Here is an 18575-nt window from a genome sequence, read left to right as displayed (position 1 = left end):
GTGAAATTTCCACCCCCCTTTTTTTTTTAAGGAGAGCAGTCATACTGGATTAGGACCCCAAACTACTCATTCCAGCATGACCTCCACTTAACTAAATATGTCTGCCATGATTTTGTTTCAAAAATGTCACATTAGGAGGTATCTGAGGTTAGAACTTCAACATGTCAATTTTGGGGGAACACAGTTCAACCCATAACAGCATGCAATGTACTACTTTTAGCCATAGAAAAGGAAGAGGGGCCTCTTTATAAAATGGTATGGGAAAATCTCCAATATGTATATTAAGTAAAGATGTCAATGTGCCAAACTATAATGTTATAATTTGCATAAGAAAACGTGAAATGAATGTGTATATATTTGTATGTGTTCATAAAAATGCTCCTGAAAGTTTGCACCAGAATCCACTCACCAGGGCTGTCTGTGGGGAGATTCCTGTGTTGCTGGAAGAGAAGGGTGGGGAGGAGAATTTTCAGTGTATAACCTTTTTATACTCCTTGCATTTTGAACCACAAGAATATAGTATTTATTCAAAAATTAAATTTAAACAGAATCCTAAATTGCATCAGATTACTTAACTACTTCAAGAAGGATTATTTCAATTTATAAAGCTTCCAACTATACGTAAAACTCTTTACACTCTCACCTCCCCAGGATTGGTTTTATCAGGTTTGTTTTTTTCTCTAAATTTGCAGGCAGCAAATAGTGTCTGGTCATTTAATTTGCTTGCCCTTCTATCATGTGTGTTACCCAATTGAGTTCTCTCTCCCAGGGATTGCCTGTTCTGCCCTTAGATCAAGTCTTTTGGCACCTTTAGTAGAGTTTGTGTCCACGGTGGGAACACATTCTTTATTAAAGAAATTCACCTTTTGAATTGGCCATCAGTGTTGCTCTTCTCTTTCCTGCTTGCCCTTTAACACCAACAATTTCCTTTCAGGCCTGGAAACTTTACATGGATGTATAAAATCTGCATAACAGGCTGGGTGTGGTGGCTCACACCTGTAATCCCAGCACTTTGGGAGGCCGAGGCAGGTGGATCACGAGGTTAGGAGTTCGAGACCAGCCTGGCCAATATGGTGAAACCCCGTCTCTATATTAAAAAAAAAAAAATCTGCATAACAGGTGGTGCTGTTGAGCTGGAAGGGACAGTGGGATGAACCTGGAGAAACCTGTTACCAGTGGCTCTTAAGGGATAACTCACAGTCTCTGGGAAAAGGTCTAGAAGGAACAAGCAGCCTCCTGTTTTCAATTCTGGGTCCTGTGCAAAGGGAAATGTTTATGTCAGAAGTCCTGACTGACACTTGCATCTAAAATGACAACAATAGCAAGAAATTTTATGGGGCTTATTTTGTGCCAAACATTCTTCTAAATGCTTGCACGCTCTCTCTCTCTCTCTCTCTCTCTCCAGATAGATAGATAGATAGTTAGAATCTTCTCAACAGCCCTTTGATGAAGGCACATATATATATATATATATATATATATATATATATATATATACACACACACACACACACATACATATCCATATTCTACAGAAGGGGAAACAGAGCGGAAAAGCAAATTGCCCCAGGACACACAGCTGGGTAGTTTTGAGGCTGGGCTCTTTGACATCTTTGAAATGCTCTGCCCTGGGCACCTGCTGGTTCAAGCCCAGCTGCCTGTTCTCCTCGTGAAGGTATATTCATCACTGGTTGTTGTTCACAAGCCACAGAGTCCCAAGACCAAGCCAGAAGCTGCCAGGACACCACCCATGCAGGCCTCTGCCAACTTGGCAGGAGGAGGGAATTTTTTTTTTAAAGAGAGAGAATTGGATGTCCTCTTGTACACATGGACTAACTCACATTTTCATAAGACCTTGGGAAATGAGAAAATCAAAGGAGCTGTCTTTCCCTAATTTGAAGGGAGAGTTCTTGAAAAATGGCACCTGCTCCAAGGTATTTTCTTGAATCTGTGTTGTGGGACTGGGCAGCTGTGTAATCTTTGGTTTCTGCTTCCTCATCTGGAATACAGGTAATAATAATACCTACTTTACAGAGTTGTTGTGAAGATTAAATTAGCATTTGTAAGGCACTTAGAATTTATATATGTTGACATATTGAACCTTGTCAATAACCCATTGATGACAGCACTGTATATATCCCCGTTTTACAGATGGGGGAACAGAGAGGGTAGGAAAATTATCCAAGGACACACAGCTGGGCAGTCATGAGGCTCAGATCTTAGAGTGCCATATAATAAGCACTATCTAAGTATTCATGAATGGTGTTGCTGTGGTCACACTTGGTAGGTATTGTGTCTTCCTGAGGGGAGTGGATCACCTTTCTCTATCTCCCTGGGAAGAGGAAGATCTTGGGACGGGACTTGAGGACTTGAAAATGCAGCCTGAGCTGGCTCAGTGGTTGACTCTTCCCTCTCTCTGGGTCTGGCTTTCTTGGAGACCAGAGAAGCACTCAGGTAACAGGTCAGGAGCTGGCAAAGAGTGCCCTGTAGGGGTCCCACAAGATGCTCAGTGTCTGCAGGTGTTGAAGGTAGCCTGTGCCAGCTTATTCTCTGAACAGTAACTCTTCTGAAGCATGATGGTCTGGTTGTGGCTGGGCTAAGGAAAAATTACAAGAAAGGCTCATGTTCATATCAGAATGTGATATGGTTCTAGGTCCCTAGAACTTTGGCAATAATCTGTCTGTTCAGAGCACTGTTACTAAACTGGAAGGGAGAGCAGCATAGACACACACACAATCTGGACTGGCACTGGAGAATACATGGAATACCTCAAAGACCCAGAGATGCTAGAAAACAGCAATGATTTAGTCAGGATAGTTAAACTAGGTTGCAGTAACAAGTACACCCTCCCTCCCAGTGACCTAAGACAAGAAGGTTTATTTGTTCCTCACATAAACGTCAATGTAAGTCAGTCAGTCTGCCCTCTTCCATCTTGCAGCCATAATATCAGGAATGTGTGGCCTTCAGAATTGCCACTATAGAGAAGAGAAGGGATGATCCCATGGGATGTTTTAAGGGCTAGGCCCAGAAGTGCATTATGTCCTCTACAACCACTTCTCTTTAGCCAGAACCAGGTCACACATCTCCATTCTAACTGCAGAGGAGGCCAGGACTTAGAGGATCTCGTGGATATTTGGTGAATACTGGCAGTCCTGCCATAGTCAGGAAACTTCAAAAAGGGTAAAAGAGGCCCTATGGCCACACTCCACTCTGACCCACAAGCTGGCATCATTCAATGACATGGCCAATGTGGCCTCATTTGTTGCATGGGGTGGCAAAACCCATATTCAGGTTATAAAGGAATCTTTCATTAAAGTTTAGAGGTCCTTTCTCCTCCAAGGCCTAGTTCTGTTTTCTTTTAATTAATTTTAAAATATTTTTCCCTTTGATCTTTTAATTAATGAACTATTACCGGATAACAAATTGCCCCCAAAACTTGGTGACTTAAAATAACAAACATTTATTATGTGACAGTTTCTGAGGGCTAGGAATTTGAAAGCATATTAACTGAGCGGCTCTGACTCAGGGTCTTTTATGAGACTGTAGTGAAGATGTCGGCTGGGGTGGCAGTCGTTTGAGAAATACCCCAGTTAGAGTTGGAGGATTTGCCTCCAAATTGTCTCACTCCCATGGCTGCTGGTGGGAGGCCTCAGTTTCCCATAGCACAGGCCCCTCCACCGGCCTGCTTGAGTAGTCCTTATGGCATGGCAAGTGATCCAAGAGAGAGGGCAACACAGGGCCATGGTGCTTTTTATGCCCTTGTCCCTGAAGCTGCACACCATCGCTTTTGCCATATGTTATTCAAGTAGAAGCAAATCACTAAGTCCAGCCCACATTCAAGGAAAGGGGACCTTCATCTCTTGGAAGCAGAAATATAAAAGAATCTGTGGACATATTTAAAAATTACAACAATCTCCCTAGAATTTATCTTAGAACATGAGTTTCCCTCCCCTATGAAGAACTGATTGCCTGATTACCATTTACTTATTATTTAACCTTGCCATTGATTTGGACTGCTTTATTGTATTAAATCATTATCTAGAAAAGGGCTTGCATGGGCCACCTATTTAGTTAAGACCTGTCTGGCTATTGTCTTGTCCAAGTACATTTAATTTTTGCAGAGGTCATAAAACTTTTAGCCAGATGACAAATTCCCTAGTAGCATAGACTTTAGGCATATAAAGGATTATACTATGGTGAATTAAGTGCAGGGTCTCCTGGGTCTCCAGCTTGCTGACTCACGCTGTAGATCTTGAGGCTTGCTGCTTCTATAGTTGTGTGAGCCAATTCCTTAAATAAATCAGTCTCTATGTCTGTATTTACCTGGTTCTCTTTCACCAGAGAATCCTAACTACTAAATATATGGTGTCAGCCTAGGTCTCCACTGACCCCAATGGTCTGGTTCACTAGCCCTGACCAGCCAGAACTCCTGGCCTCAAGTGATCTACCAGCCTCAGCCTCCCAAGTAGCTGGAACTACAGACTGAAACTTTAAGGAAGCAGGTAGATCCCCAAACAAATTATTTTTTCCTGAAAACAGGAAATTCACACCAACCAATCAGAAAGAACTCAGTCTACCTGAGTCAGCATAATGAAGAAGTCCCCTCTGCTTAACCTACAAGAAAATAACCTGAAGTCACCCGGTTTTAACTAATCTGATTTTTTTCTATTGTTCTGTTTCGTCCTTCCCACCTTACAAAGCTCACAGTTCTGCCATTGCCCAGTGGGAGTTCTTCTTCTATTTTGGAGAATAGAGGTTTCCCTGATTCTTAAAAGCCAATTCGATTTTAAACCAAATTTGTGTAATTTTGTCTTTTGACAGTACCTAAGAGTATATCTGCCACAAGCTTCTCAAGGAATTACGTTAGCCTCTGAGAAACAAGGGATTGCTGAAAACAGCGAGGCAGTAGGCATGAGAGTAATGTGGAAAAATCTCACATGGAAAGGAAGAACAGGATAAAAAGCTGAATATGCTGTAAACAATGTACCTATTTAAAAAGACACGCAGAAACCATTCTGAACCTTTGGACAAAAAACCAGCAAGGAAACTTATGAAAGTGTTGGGCCGTTGCGTCCAGTTGGTAGGATTTAAATATTTTAGTCTGTTTGCTTTTTATAACTTTTATAAACAAAGCCCTCCTCACTCCTGTGTGACTCACTCCTATGTGGACTTTAAAAGAACACCCTCTTCTTATGCCTCCTTTCCTGTCCTCCATGTCATCTGACCACTAATTCAGCTTCTCAGTAACCAAGGAAAGCAGAAGACAGATGCCTGTCTATGTGGAGATTTCAGTCACGATACACAGGATTACCGGCTGTGAATGAGTGAGCCAGCATTTCTGTTGAGCAGTCAGCTGTGAGTCTGGGTAACCTGAGTCTGGTAAGGCAGACCGAATTTCTGCCCTCTTGTGGCAGAGGCCCTTGGCAGGCTGGCATGACTCCGAAACGGGAACCCACAACCAACACATCCCCACTAACTAACTGCATCCAGCCTCAGTTAAGCACCTACTGTGTTAAGTATGGGGCTCAGCACCTTATAGCCATCTCACTTAATCCCCAGGACAACGCTGTGAGGCCAATGCTGTTGGAAGAAAGGCTGGGAGGTACAGTGCAGGGGAGTCCGCATATGACTGTGATGACCAGGAGCCCCTCCGCAACAGCAAAGGTGCCGACTGGGGTGAAAAACAAAAGACAAACAGGTATAGTTCACAGGAATGTTAACACTACGGAAATAAAAAGTGCTGGGAGAATGGACAGAAACATTTGGGGAAGACCTTGCAGGTGAATATGACAGAACTCTTGCTACATGACAACTTTGGTCAAGCTCTGAGAGACTTGACTGAACTCTAGCATGGCTTCTAACAGCATAAGGCCATGTCCCTCAGATAAAACCAGCACCCCTTAAAGGGTCTGCCTGAGAAAGTTCAATGTGCCAGGAAATTGCTATTTATTTTATCTAACATACATCTGGTGAGAGGTCCTTGGACTCCCTTTCTTAGTTAATTTACTAACAAAGGCTTACAATTTTAAATACAGTTAATGCATCATGTAATGACTGGAATACATTCTGAGAAATGTGTTGTTAGATGATTTCATCATTATGCAAACATCGTAGAGTGCGCTTACACAAATCTAGATGGCATAGCCTGCTACATGCCCAGGTTATATGGCATAGCCTATTGTTCCTGGGCTGCAAACCTGTACAGGGGTCGCAAACCTGTACAGCATGTGACTGCACTGAATGGGCAATTATGATTTGATGGTAAGTATTTACGTATCTAAACACACCCAAACATAGAAAAGATAACGGTAAAAATATGATATAAAAGATTAAAAAAAGGTACACCAATATAGGGCATTTACCATAAATGGAGCTTGCAGTACTGAAAGTTGCTCTGGGTGAGTCAGTGGGCGAGTGGGAGTGAATGTGAAGGCCTGGAACATTCCTGTACACTACTGTAGACTTTATAAACACTGTTTATAGGTTTATAAAGTTACACTAAATTTATAAAAGAATATATTTTTCTTTAATAAACAGCTTACTTGTAACATTTTTACAATATAAACTTAATTTTTTGTAACTCTTGACTCTTTTGTAATATCACTTAGCTTAAACCACAGCATTTTGTACAGCCGTATGAAAGATTTTTTTGTTTATATTCTTATTCTATATGCTTTTTCTATTTTTAAAAATCTTACTTTTTTAACTCTTTAAATATTTTTTCTGAAAAACAAAGACACAAACACACAACTTAGTCTAGGTCTACACAGGGCATAGACTAACTATATCATCAATCTCACCATCTTCCTCCTGTACATCTTGTCTCACTGCAAGGTCTTCAGGGGTCAGAACCCACATGGAGCTGTCATCTCTTATGATCAGGGCCTTCTGGATACCTCCTGAAGGACCTGTCTGAGGCTGTTTTATAGTTAACCTTTTCCATTAATAAGTAGAAGGAGTACACTCTAAAACAATGAGAAAAAGTATAATATAGTAAATACATAAACCAGTAACATAGTTGTTTATTGTCATTATCATGTATTATACATTGTACATAATTGTATGCACTATACTATTATATGACTGGCAGCACAGTAGGTTTGTTTACACCAGCATTTCCACAAACACATGAGAAATGCCTTGCACTATGATGCTAGGACAGCTTTGACATCACAAGGCAATAGGCATTTTTCAGTTCCATTATACAGGCATCCTTTGGAGATATTGTGCACTTGGTTGCAGATCACTGTGATAAAGTGAATATTGTAATAAAGTGAGTCACGCAAATATTCGGTTTTCTACTGCATGTAAAAGTTATGTTTATATTACACTATAGTCTATTGAGTGTAAAATAGCATTATGCCTACAACAACAATACACATATTTAAATTAAAAATATTGTTTAAAGATGGTAGCACTCACCTGAGTCTTCAGTGAGTCATCATTTTGCTGGTGGAAGACCTAGCTTTGGTGTTGATAGCTGCCCACTGATCAGGGTGGTGATTGCTGAAGGATGGGATTAGTGTAGCAATTTCTTAAAATAAGACAACAATGAAGTTTTCTTTTGGATTTTCTTTGATGAAGCCATTTTATTATTGATTCAGTTTCCTAACTCATTATTGGTATGTTCGACATTTCTGTTTCTTCTTGATACAACCTTGATTTGTTGTATATATCCAGGAATTTCTCGACTTTTCTTGATTACTTAATTTGCTGGCATATAATTATTCACAAAAGTCTTTTGTGAGCCTTTGTATTTCTGTGGCCTCAGTTGTAATGTCTTCCTTTTCATTTCTGATTTCATTCATTTGAGTCTTCTCCCTTTTTTAGTTTTTAATTTTTGGAGTACATAGTAGGTATATATATTTATGAGGTACATGAGATGTTTTGATACAAGCATGCAAAGTGTAATAATCATATCATGGAAAGATGGAGTATCCATACTCTCAAACATTTATCCTTTGTATTACAAACATTCTAATTATATTCTTTTAGTTATTTTAAAATGTACAATTAAATTATTGTTGACTACAGTCACCTTGTGTTATCCAATACGAGATCTTATACATTCTTTCTAATTATTATTTTTTTCACTCACTAACCATCCTCATGTTCCCCTAACTTCCCCTACCACCACTACCCTTCCTAGCCTCTGGTAACCATCCTTCTACTCTGTATCTCCATGAGTTCAATGGTTTTGATTTTTATATCCCACAAATAAGTAAGAACATGTAAACCTTGTCTTTCTATGCCTGGCTTATTTCACTTTAACATAACAACCTTTAGATCCATTTATGTTGTTGAAAATGACAGGATCTCATTCTTTGTTATGTTCGAATAGTACTTCTTTGTGTATGTGTACCACATTTTCTTTATCCATTCATTTATGGACACTTAAGTTGCTTCCAAATCTTGGCTATTGTGAACAGTGCTGCAATAAACATGAGAGTACAGACATATCTTTGACATACTGTTTTCCTTTCTTTGGGCATATACCCAGGAGCGGGATTATTGGATCATATGGTAGCTGTATTTTTAGTTTTTTCAGAAACCTCCAAACTGTTCTCCATAGCAGTTGTACCCATTTACATTCCCCCCGGCAGTGTGGAGGGATTCCCTTTTCTCCACATCCTCACCAGCATTTGATGTTGCCTGTCTTTGGTATATAAGCCATTTTAACTAAGGTGAGATGATATCTCATTGTAGTTTTGATTTGCATTTCTCTGATGATCAGTGATGTTGAGTAGCTTTTCACTTGCCTGTCTGCAATTCATATATCTTCTTTTGAGAAATGTCTATTCAAATTTTTTGCCCATTTCTGATCAGATTATTAGATTTTTTTGCTGCCGAGTTGTCTGAGCATCTTATATATGCTGATTATTAATCGCTTGTCAGATGGGTAGTTTGCAAATATTTTCTTCCATTCTGTGGGTTGTCTCTTTAGTTTGTTGATTGTTTCCTTTGCTGTGCAAAAGCTTTTTAACTTGATGTGATCCTATTTGTCCATTTTTGCTTTGTTTGCTTGTGCTTATATGGTATTGCTCAAGAAATTTTTGCCCAGATTAGTGTCCTGGAGATTTTCCCTAGTGATTTTTTGTAGTAGTTTCATTGTTTGATGTCTTAGATTTAAGTCACTTATCCATTTTGATTTTATTTTTGTGTATGGTGAGACATAGGGGTCTATTTTCACTTTTTTGCATATGAATATCCTGTTTACCCAGCACTATTTACTGAAGAGACTGTCTGTTCCTCAGCACATGTTCTTGGCACTTTGGTTGAAAATGATTTACTATAAATGTGTACATGTGTTTCTGGATTCTCTACAGAAAATAATTTACTATAAATGTGTACATGTGGTTCTGTTCCATTGTTCTGTGTGTCCGTTTTAATGCCAGTACCATGCTGTTTTGGTTATGATAGCTTTGTAGTATAATTTGAAGTCAGGAAATGTGATTCCTCTGGTTTTATTCTTTGCTTAGGATAGCTTTGGCTATTCCAGGTCTTTTGTGGTTCCATATAAATTTTAGTATTGTTTTTTCTATTTCTGTGAAGAAAGTCGTTGGTATTTTGATAGAGATTGATTGAATCTGAAGATTGCTTTGGGTAGTATGTTTTTGTTAAGTGAAAAGGTGAAAAATTTCAACTTAATAAGAAAACAAAAAAGATTGTATGCTGAGGTTGCTACGACCTGCAGTAAGAATGAATCCCTGCCAGTTAAATTGTGAAGGAAAAAGAAATGTATGCTGGTTTTGCTGTTGTACCTCCAATTGCAAACGTTATAGCCATAGTGCATAAGTGCTTAGATAAGATAGAAAAGGTATAGTATAAAATTTTGGGATAGAAAACATAAACACAAATGTGTTCCAGTTGATGGCAACTGGGTTTGGTACTCGCTGTGATTTTAAGCATCCACTGAAGGTCCTAGAATGTATCCCTGTGGACAAAGGTGATTACTGTACTTCAGATATTTTCGTGTTGCTCATTAGTATCCTTTTCCTTAAGCTTGATTAACTCTCTTTAGCATTTCTCGTAGGGCAGGTCTGGTGGTGATAAAGTTCCTCAGCATTTGTTTTTCTGGAAAAGTTTTCTCTGTCTTTTATTTCTGAGGGATAATTGTACTGGGTACAGCATTATCAATTCACAGAGGTTTTTTTTTTTTTTTTTTCCCCAGCATTTTGAATGTATTATCCCACTTCCTCCTAGCCTGTAAGTTTTCTGCTAACATATTAGAACTTTCTTATATGTTATTTGCTTCTCTCTTGCTGGATTCAGAATTCTCTCCTTTTCTTGGATCTTTGACAGTTTGAATACAATATGTTTTGGGTAGTCTTATTTGGATTGAATTGATTAGTATTTTTGATCTTCCTGTTCCTGAATACTTGTATCTTTTCCCAGGTTTGGAAAGTTTTATATTTTTAAAACTTTCTTTCCCTTCATACTTATCTACTCTCTCTTGAACTCCAATGACTCCAATATTTGCTATTTAAATACTATTTCATAAGTATGCTTAATTTTTCATTTTGCACCTCTGCCAGTATATTTTAGAATAATCTTTCTTCCAGTTTTCAGATTATTTGTTCTGCTTAATCAGTTCTGCTTTTGATATTCTCTATTGTATTTTTCATTTTTTTCATTGTATGTTTCAACTCCAGGATTTTAAATTATTTCAATATCTCTAAAATTCCTGATTCTGGCCACTCATTGTTCTATTTTGTTGAATTGCTTTTCTGTATTTTAAAAAATTTTACTAAGCTTCCTTAAAGCTATTAATTTGAATTATTATTATTTTTTAACCCAAGGCCTTGCTTTATCACCCAGCTGGGAGTGCAGTGGTGTGATCATGGTTCACTTCAGCCTCGACCTTGTAGGCACAAGCAGTCCTCCTGCCTCAGCCTCCCAAGTAGCTGGGACTCTAGGCAGGTACCACCATGCCCAGGTAACCTTTAAAACCTTTTTTCGTAGAGACAAGTTCTTGTTATGTTGCCCAGGCTGGTCTCAAACTCCTGGTCTTAAGCAATTCTCCCACTTTGGTCTTTTAAGGTGCTGAGATTACAGGAAGGAGCCATTGCACTCACCCTATTTTGAATTATTTGTCAGGTCGTTCATATATCTTGACCTCTTTAGGGTCAGTTCCTGACACTTCATTTTTTCTGCTTGGTCGTAATGTATTTTCCTGATTGCTCTTGATACTTGTGGTTGTGCAACAATGTCTGCACATTGAAGTAGTAGGTACCTATTCCAGTCTTTGCAGTCTGAATTTGTCTGAGAATACCTTTCAACAGTAAGCCTGTCCAGAGATTCAGGGCAGGTCATCTGGTGTGATCTCTAAATTCATGACCACTGCAGTCATTTTAGCATTAGGGGGTTCCCTAAGCCCTGGACTGCCGTGGTTGATGCAGTACTGGGCTGGAATCCTGTGGCTACTGGCTGATACAGTGTTAGGTGTACCAAAAGTATTTGCTGATGCCTGCCTCTCTGCCTCTGAGGTTTTTCTGGAACAAATACCACTATAGTCAGCTGGCAGTGATGAAGGCCAAACATTCAATAAATTTTGAAGGGGCTATGGGATCCTGCCTGCCACTGGGGCAGGCCAGAAGGCTCAAACTATGGGTACTGAACTGGATTAAGAGGCTGTGGAGGTCTGCCTGATGCTTGGTTTTATTGGTGGGGGCCAAATTTTAGGGAATGAGGCAGGATCCTATGTTCACTTCCAACTTTCCTTCAAGTTGATGGTGTCTCTCTCTGTGCTGTGCTAACTGGAGTTGGGGGAGGAGTGATTCAGGTAATGTAAAACTGTCCTTTCTACCCTCTTTAATGCATCTTTTGCTCTTATGTTACAACCATACACTCTAATCTCTCACCTTGTTTCCCTAGGTCTCATGAAGGTATTTATGTATGTTGATAGTCCTTCTGACTGATGTTTCTGCAGTGAAACAGCTAAAGAGTTCTATTCTGCCATCTTGCTCTGTTCTTCATCCTATTCAATATTTCTTCAAAGATAACTTATATTATGTGTATTTGAGGTTTACAACATGATATTATGGGATGCATATAGATAGTAAAGTGGTTACACTAGTGAAATAGATTAATATATCTATCATTTCACATAGTTACTTTGTATTTTTGTAATAAGAGCAGCTAAAATACACTTATTTAACAAGAATACCTAATACAATACAATTTTACTACTTTACTTCTTTTATATATATTTAGTTCTTAATTATACATTAGATCTCTAGAAATTCATTCTACATAGCATCTATTTTTTGTCCTTTGATCTACATCTCCCCATTTCCTCCCCCTTCCTCAGCTATGATAACCACTGTTTGATTCTCTTTTTTTGTGTTTTTGAGTTTTTTAATATTCCACATACAAATGAGATCATGTAATGCTTTCCTTTTTTAAATTTTAATGGATTTTATTGGTAACTCTAGTGACTTGTTAATTGGTATGATGAATGCTGGAAATGGTCTCCTTTTTTGAATAGAGTCACACTCTGTTGCCCAGGCTGGAGTGTGGTAGCATGATAGAGCTCATTGTTACAAACTGGATTCAAACAATCCTCCTACCTCAGATTCCTGAGTAGCTATGGCTACATGACGTTATGGGACTACAGGCATGTGTCACCACACCTGGCTAATTAAAAAAATTTTTTTTCTAGAGACTGAGTTTTGCTATGTTGCCCAGGCTGGTCTTGAACTCCTGGCCTCAAGCAATTTTCTTGCATCAACCTCCCAAAGTCCTGAGACTGCAGGCCTGAGCCACTGCACCCACATTTTTCTTTCTGTGTTTCAATTATTTCAGTTAGCATAATGTCCTCCAGGTCCATACATGTTGTAACAAGTGGAAGGGTCTTCTTTTTTAAGACTGAAAAATATTCCATTCTATACATATATCATATTTACATATTTGTTTTTATATGCCATTTACATTGTTTCAATATTTTGGCTATTGTGAATAATGCTGCAATAAACATAAAAGTGCAGATATCTTTATAAGGTGGTGATTTCATCTTCTTTGAGTATATTCCCAGAAGAGGGACTGCTGGGTCATATGGTGTATTAATCCACTATCAAGCTGCTAATAAAGACATACCCAAGAGTGAGTAATTTACAAAGAAAGAGGTTTTATTGACTAATAGTTCCACAGGGCTGGGGAGGCCTCAGAAAACTTACAATTATGGCAGAAGGGGAAGCAAACACATCCTTCTTTACATGGCAGCAACAAGGAGAAATGCCAAAGAAAAGGGGCAAAAGCCCCGTATAAAACCATCAAATTTTGTGAGAATTTACTCACTATTAGGAAAACAGCAGCATGGGGGTAACCACCTCTGTGATTCAATTACCACCCTAGTGGGACCCTCCAATAACATGTGAGGATTATGGGAATTACAATTCAAGATGAGATTTGGGTGGGGACACAGCCAAACCATATTATACGGCATTTCAGTTTTTAATTTTCTGGGAAGCTTTATTTATTTATTTAGATGGGATCTCACTCTGTCACCTAGGCTGCAGTGCAATGGCTCACTTGCACCCTCTGCCTCCCGGGTTTAAGCGATTCTCGTGCCTCAGCCTCCCAAGTAGCTGGGATTACAGGCACATGCCACCACATCCAGCTAACTTTGTATTTTTAGTAGCGATGGAGTTTCACCATGTTGGCCAGGCTGGTCTCAAAGTTCTGACCTCAGGTGATCTGCCCTGCCTTGGCCTCCCAAAGTGAGGGGATTACAGGCATGAGCCACCGCCCCAGCTAGGATTTTTTCTGAATTTCTTTTTCAAATAGTCTATATAATTGCTACTGACTTTTATATGTTGATTTTGTATCCGGAAACTTTACTGAATTCATTTATTAGCTCTAATTTGTGTGTGTTTGTGTAATCTTTGTGATTTTCTACACATAAGATCATGTCATCTGCAAATAGAGATCATTTTACATCTTTTTTATTTGGATGCCTTTTATTTCTTTTTTCTCATTTGTTCTTGTTAATATTTCTGGTGCTATTCTGAATAAAAGTGGTGAGAGTGGACATTTATGTGTCATTCTGGATCACAGAGGAAAAGCTTTTAGTTTTACCTCATTGATTACAGTGTTAGCTGTGGGCTTTTCTATAAATGACATTTATATGTTGAGGAATTTTACTTTTATACATTAATTGTTAAGAGGTTTTTGTTTGTTTTTGTTTTTTTGAGAGGGAGTCTTGCTCTGTTACCGAGGCTGCAATGCAGTGGTGCAATCTTGGCTCAGTGCAGCCTCTGCCTCCCGTGTTCAAGCAACTCTCCTGCCTCAGCCTCCTGAGTAGCTGGGACTACAGGCACACGCCATCACCCCTGGCTAATTTTTGTATTTTTAGTAGAGACGGGATTTCACCACATTGGCCAGACTGGTCTTGAACTCCTGATCTCAAGTGATCTGCCCACCTTGGCCTCCCAAAATGCTGGGATTACAGGTGTGAGCCACTGCACCCAGCCGTTAAGAGGTTTTTTTTAATCAAGAATGGACATGGAATTTTGTCAAATACTTTTCTGTATTGATTGAGATAATCATGTGGTTTTCTATTTTTCCTGCTGTTAATGTGATGTATTACATTGATTATGTTAAACCAGCCTTTCATGCCAGGGGTAAATCCCACTTGGTCATAATGCATACTCTTTTGGATGTGTGTTGAATTTGGTTTGCTAATATTCGATTGAGGAGTTTTGTATTATATAAGAGTTATTGGCCTGTAGTTTGTTTTTTTGTTTGTTTTCTTGTGGTGTCTTTTTCTTGCTTGGATATCAAAGTGATGCTGGCCTTGTAAAGTATGTTTGTAAGTATTCCCCTAGCTCTATTTTCTGGGAGAGTTAAGAAGTATTGGTAATAATTCTTCTTTGAATGTTTGGTAAAATTCAGCCATAAAGCCATCTGTTCCCAAGCTTTGTTTTTGTTGGATGGTTTCTTTTTTTTCTTTTTTTTTTTTTTGACTGGGCCTACAGAGCTTTATTGGAAGATCCACACAAAGGCTGTTCCCTCACTTCCATAATTTCTTGATGGACATGTTTTTCTCACTGTCTTTCTGCATGACCTTGGCTACTGCCATCTCGAAGTCCTCCTGAGTAACATGGACTCGCCGTTCTCGCAGGGCATACATGCCAGCTTCTGTGCACACACCCTTCACTTCAGCTCCTGATGCTCCTGGCATGAGCTAAGCAATTTTTCTCAGGCTGATCCCCCGAGTCAGGTTCATTTTCCGAGAATGAATCTTCAGAATATCCAGCCAAGCCTCTTCATTGGGGGGTGGAAATTCAATTTTTCTGTCAATGTGCCCTGGGCGAAGCAGGGCAGAGTCCAGGATATCAATCCTATTAGTAGCCATGATAACCTTGATGTTTTTGGTGGCTTCAAAGCCATCCAGCTGGTTGAGCAACTCCAGCATTGTGCGCTGCACTTCACTGTCCCCTCCAGAACCCCCCTCCAGCCGTGAGGAGCCGATGGAGTCGATTTCATCCATGAAGATGATAGACAGAGCATGTTCCCGTGCAATGACAAACAGCTTCCTCACCATTCTTGCCCCTTCTCCAATGAATTTCTGTACCAATTCAGAGCCAGAGACATGAATAAAGGTACAGTCTGTATGATGAGCCACAGCTTGGGCCAACAGTGTCTTCCCAGTGCCTGGAGGTCCATACAGCAGCACTCCCTTGGGCTGAGCAACGCCCAGTGCTTCGAAGAGCTCGGGATGCTTAACAGGCAGCTCGATCACTTCTTTGATCTGCTTGATCTGTTTGTCCAGTCCACCAATCATCTCATAAGTCGAATCTGGCACTTTTTCTACCATCATCAATGATACCAATGGGTCCACCTTATTGGGCAGGATCTTGTGTAGAGTGTAGCTGCCATTTCTTAGAGCCACCCGGCAATTGGGTGTCACGTCATTGATGTTGATGTTTTTGTCCACGTCTACAACAAATTTGCCCTCAGGATGTACCTTGACTAACACTTTCTTCTTATCCATGGCCCGGACTACTTCCCCCACATAGGAGCCCTGCTCCTGCAGCAGCTGTGGCTCCTCCCGCAATAGGCGAACTTTAGCATTTAGTTCATTCCTCTGTGCCTGCAGCCTCCGGAGGTTTTGGCTCTTATCACTCACAATCAGCTGGAGTTCTTCAATCTTGGACAGATAATATTGGCGGAGTCCGCTGCCTGCCTTCCCCTCCTCCAGCTCCATCTGCTCTGGCCCTTCAAGCGCCATCTTCTCTCCTGTTGGATGGTTTCTAATTACTTCTTCAGTCTCTCTATTTGTTATTATAATAGTTTGTTCAAGCTTTCTGTTACTTTCTAATTTATTCTTGAAAGGTTACAGTTTTATAGGAGTTTATTAACTTTTATAAGTTATGCAATTTGTTGGCAGATACTTTTTCATAATTGTTTATTATACTTTTAAATTTTTGAGACATGTATTGTATGCTCTCCACTTAGATTTCTGAATTTATTTATTCCAATCATTTTTTTTTCTTAATCTGTCTTGGAATTTGTTGTTATTATTTATTTTTCAAGGCCGGGCACAGTGGCTCATGCATGTAATCCCTGCACTTTGGGAGGCTGAGGTGGGCAGATCACTTGAGAGGTCAGGAGTTCCAGATCAGCCTGGACAACATAGTGAAACCCCATCACTACTAACAATACAAAAAATTTGCCAGGTGTAGTGGTGCAAGCCTATAGTCCCAGCTATTTGGTAAGCTGAGACAGGAGAATTGCTTGAACCCAGGAGGCGGAGGTTGCAGTGAGCTGAGACTGCGCCACTGTGCTCCAGCCTGGGTGACAGAGTGAGACTCTGTCTCAAAAAAAAAAAAAAAAATCTTGTTTTTCAAAGAATCAAGTGTTGGTTTTATTGATTTTTTTCTAATGGTTTTTCTATTCTCTATGTGATTTATTTCTACTCTGATACTATTGTTCCCTTTCTTCTGTTAACTTTGGGTTTAGGCTGTTTTCTTTTTCTAGCTCCTTAGGACATAACATTAAGTTATTTATTTGGGATATTTCTTCTTTTTTAATGTAGGTGTTTATTACTGTAAAGTTTCCCTTTAGAACTACTTTTGCTGCACCCCATAGGTTTTGATATATTGTATTTTTTGTCATTTATATCAAAATTTAAAAAAATTTTCCTCCTGTATATGTGCTACTAAAGTGAGCACTTGTAATTTACCTTTGATTCTGATTTGATTCACTGATTTTCCAGAAACATGTTGTTTAATTTCTGTGACTTTTCCAAAATTTCTCCTGTTATTGATTTCTAATTTTATACTGTCATGGCTGAAAACAATACTATTATGATTTTAATCTTCTTATTAAGACTTGTTTTATGTCTTCTTATATAGTTTATCCTGGATAATGTTCCATGTACACTAGAAAAAATATATAATCTGCTGCTGTTGGGTGAAGAATTCTATACATGTTTGTTTAAGTCCATTTGGTTTAGTGTACAGGTCAAATCCAGTATTTTCTTCTTAATTTTCTGTCTGGTTCATGTATCTATTGTTAAAAAGTGTTATTGAAGTTCCTTAATATTATTGTATTGCTATCTACTTATTTTCATCCTCATTAATATTTGCTTGATACATTTAGGCATCTTGATGTTGGTTGCATATTTATAATTGTTATGGTCTGATTAACTTATTTTCCTATCATTACTTAAAGACCATCTTAGTCTCTTGCAACAGTTTTTGACTTGAGGCCTACTTTACCTGACATAAATATAGACACCCCTGCTTTCTTTTGGTTACTATTTGCATAAAAGAAAATCTTCCTTCTTTTCACTTTTAGTTTATTTGTGTCCTTAAGCTTGATCTGGTCTTCCTTTGAAACTCTCTATTGTATTTTTTATTTTCTTCTTTGAATAATCTAGTAGCAAGATGTCTGTTTTATTTTTCTGGATATCTATTTCTTTGCTGAATTTTTCATTTAGACCATGAATTTTTTTCCTGATTTCTTTCAATTATCCATCTGTATTCTCTTAAATCTTGCTGAGTTTTCTAATGTCATTATTATTATTATTATTATTTTCTTTGAGATGGAGTCTCATTCTGTGGACCAGGCTGGAGTGCACTGGCACCATCTCAGCTCACTGCAACCTCTGCCTCCTGGATTCAGGTGATTCTCCTGCCTCAGCCTCTTTGGGGAGAGTCATGTTTCTTTGCTTTTTCATGTTTCTTGTGTCCCTGTGTTGATATATGTGCATCTAGTGGAACATTTGCCTCTCCTAACTTTATAAAGTAGCTTTTGTAAGAAAAAAAACTTTCCCGTCGATAGGTCCTAGGGTGTTTGGCTGTGCTTCTGGCTGGACACAGTAGCGTAGTCTGTGAAGCTTTTCATCTATAATCAGTGTCAATGACAAGTGCCTGCCTCAGCGGCCTGTACTGCAGTAATTTGTGCCAGTGGTGGTAGCAAAGTAGATTACACTGGGCTGGCTCAAACACTAAGAGAGCACAACTACTCCACCAACTCAGGTATAGCTTCCCTTGGGTGGGATGCTGGGCTGGTTTATGTGCTGAGGGAATAAAGCCAGTGTGCTGGCTTGGGCATAGCTTTTCTAGAGG

General features: G+C 39.2%; 1 pseudogene across 1 annotated transcript; it reads right to left on the bottom strand.

Moving 5' to 3' along the window:
* Positions 1 to 14938: 14938 nt before the first annotated feature.
* Positions 14939 to 16235, bottom strand: LOC116544715 (annotated as a pseudogene). Its single transcript, XR_004266006.1, has one exon. The product of XR_004266006.1 is annotated as a 26S proteasome regulatory subunit 8 pseudogene (transcript).
* Positions 16236 to 18575: the final 2340 nt, after the last annotated feature.

Source organism: Sapajus apella, unplaced genomic scaffold (assembly GCF_009761245.1).
Source record: "Sapajus apella isolate SASKATOON/1434 unplaced genomic scaffold, GSC_monkey_1.0 scaffold228, whole genome shotgun sequence".
NCBI classification, from domain to species: Eukaryota; Metazoa; Chordata; class Mammalia; order Primates; family Cebidae; genus Sapajus; species Sapajus apella.
The sequence above is the reverse complement of the archived record's forward strand: the minus strand, read 5'-3'. Positions and strand labels throughout refer to the sequence as shown.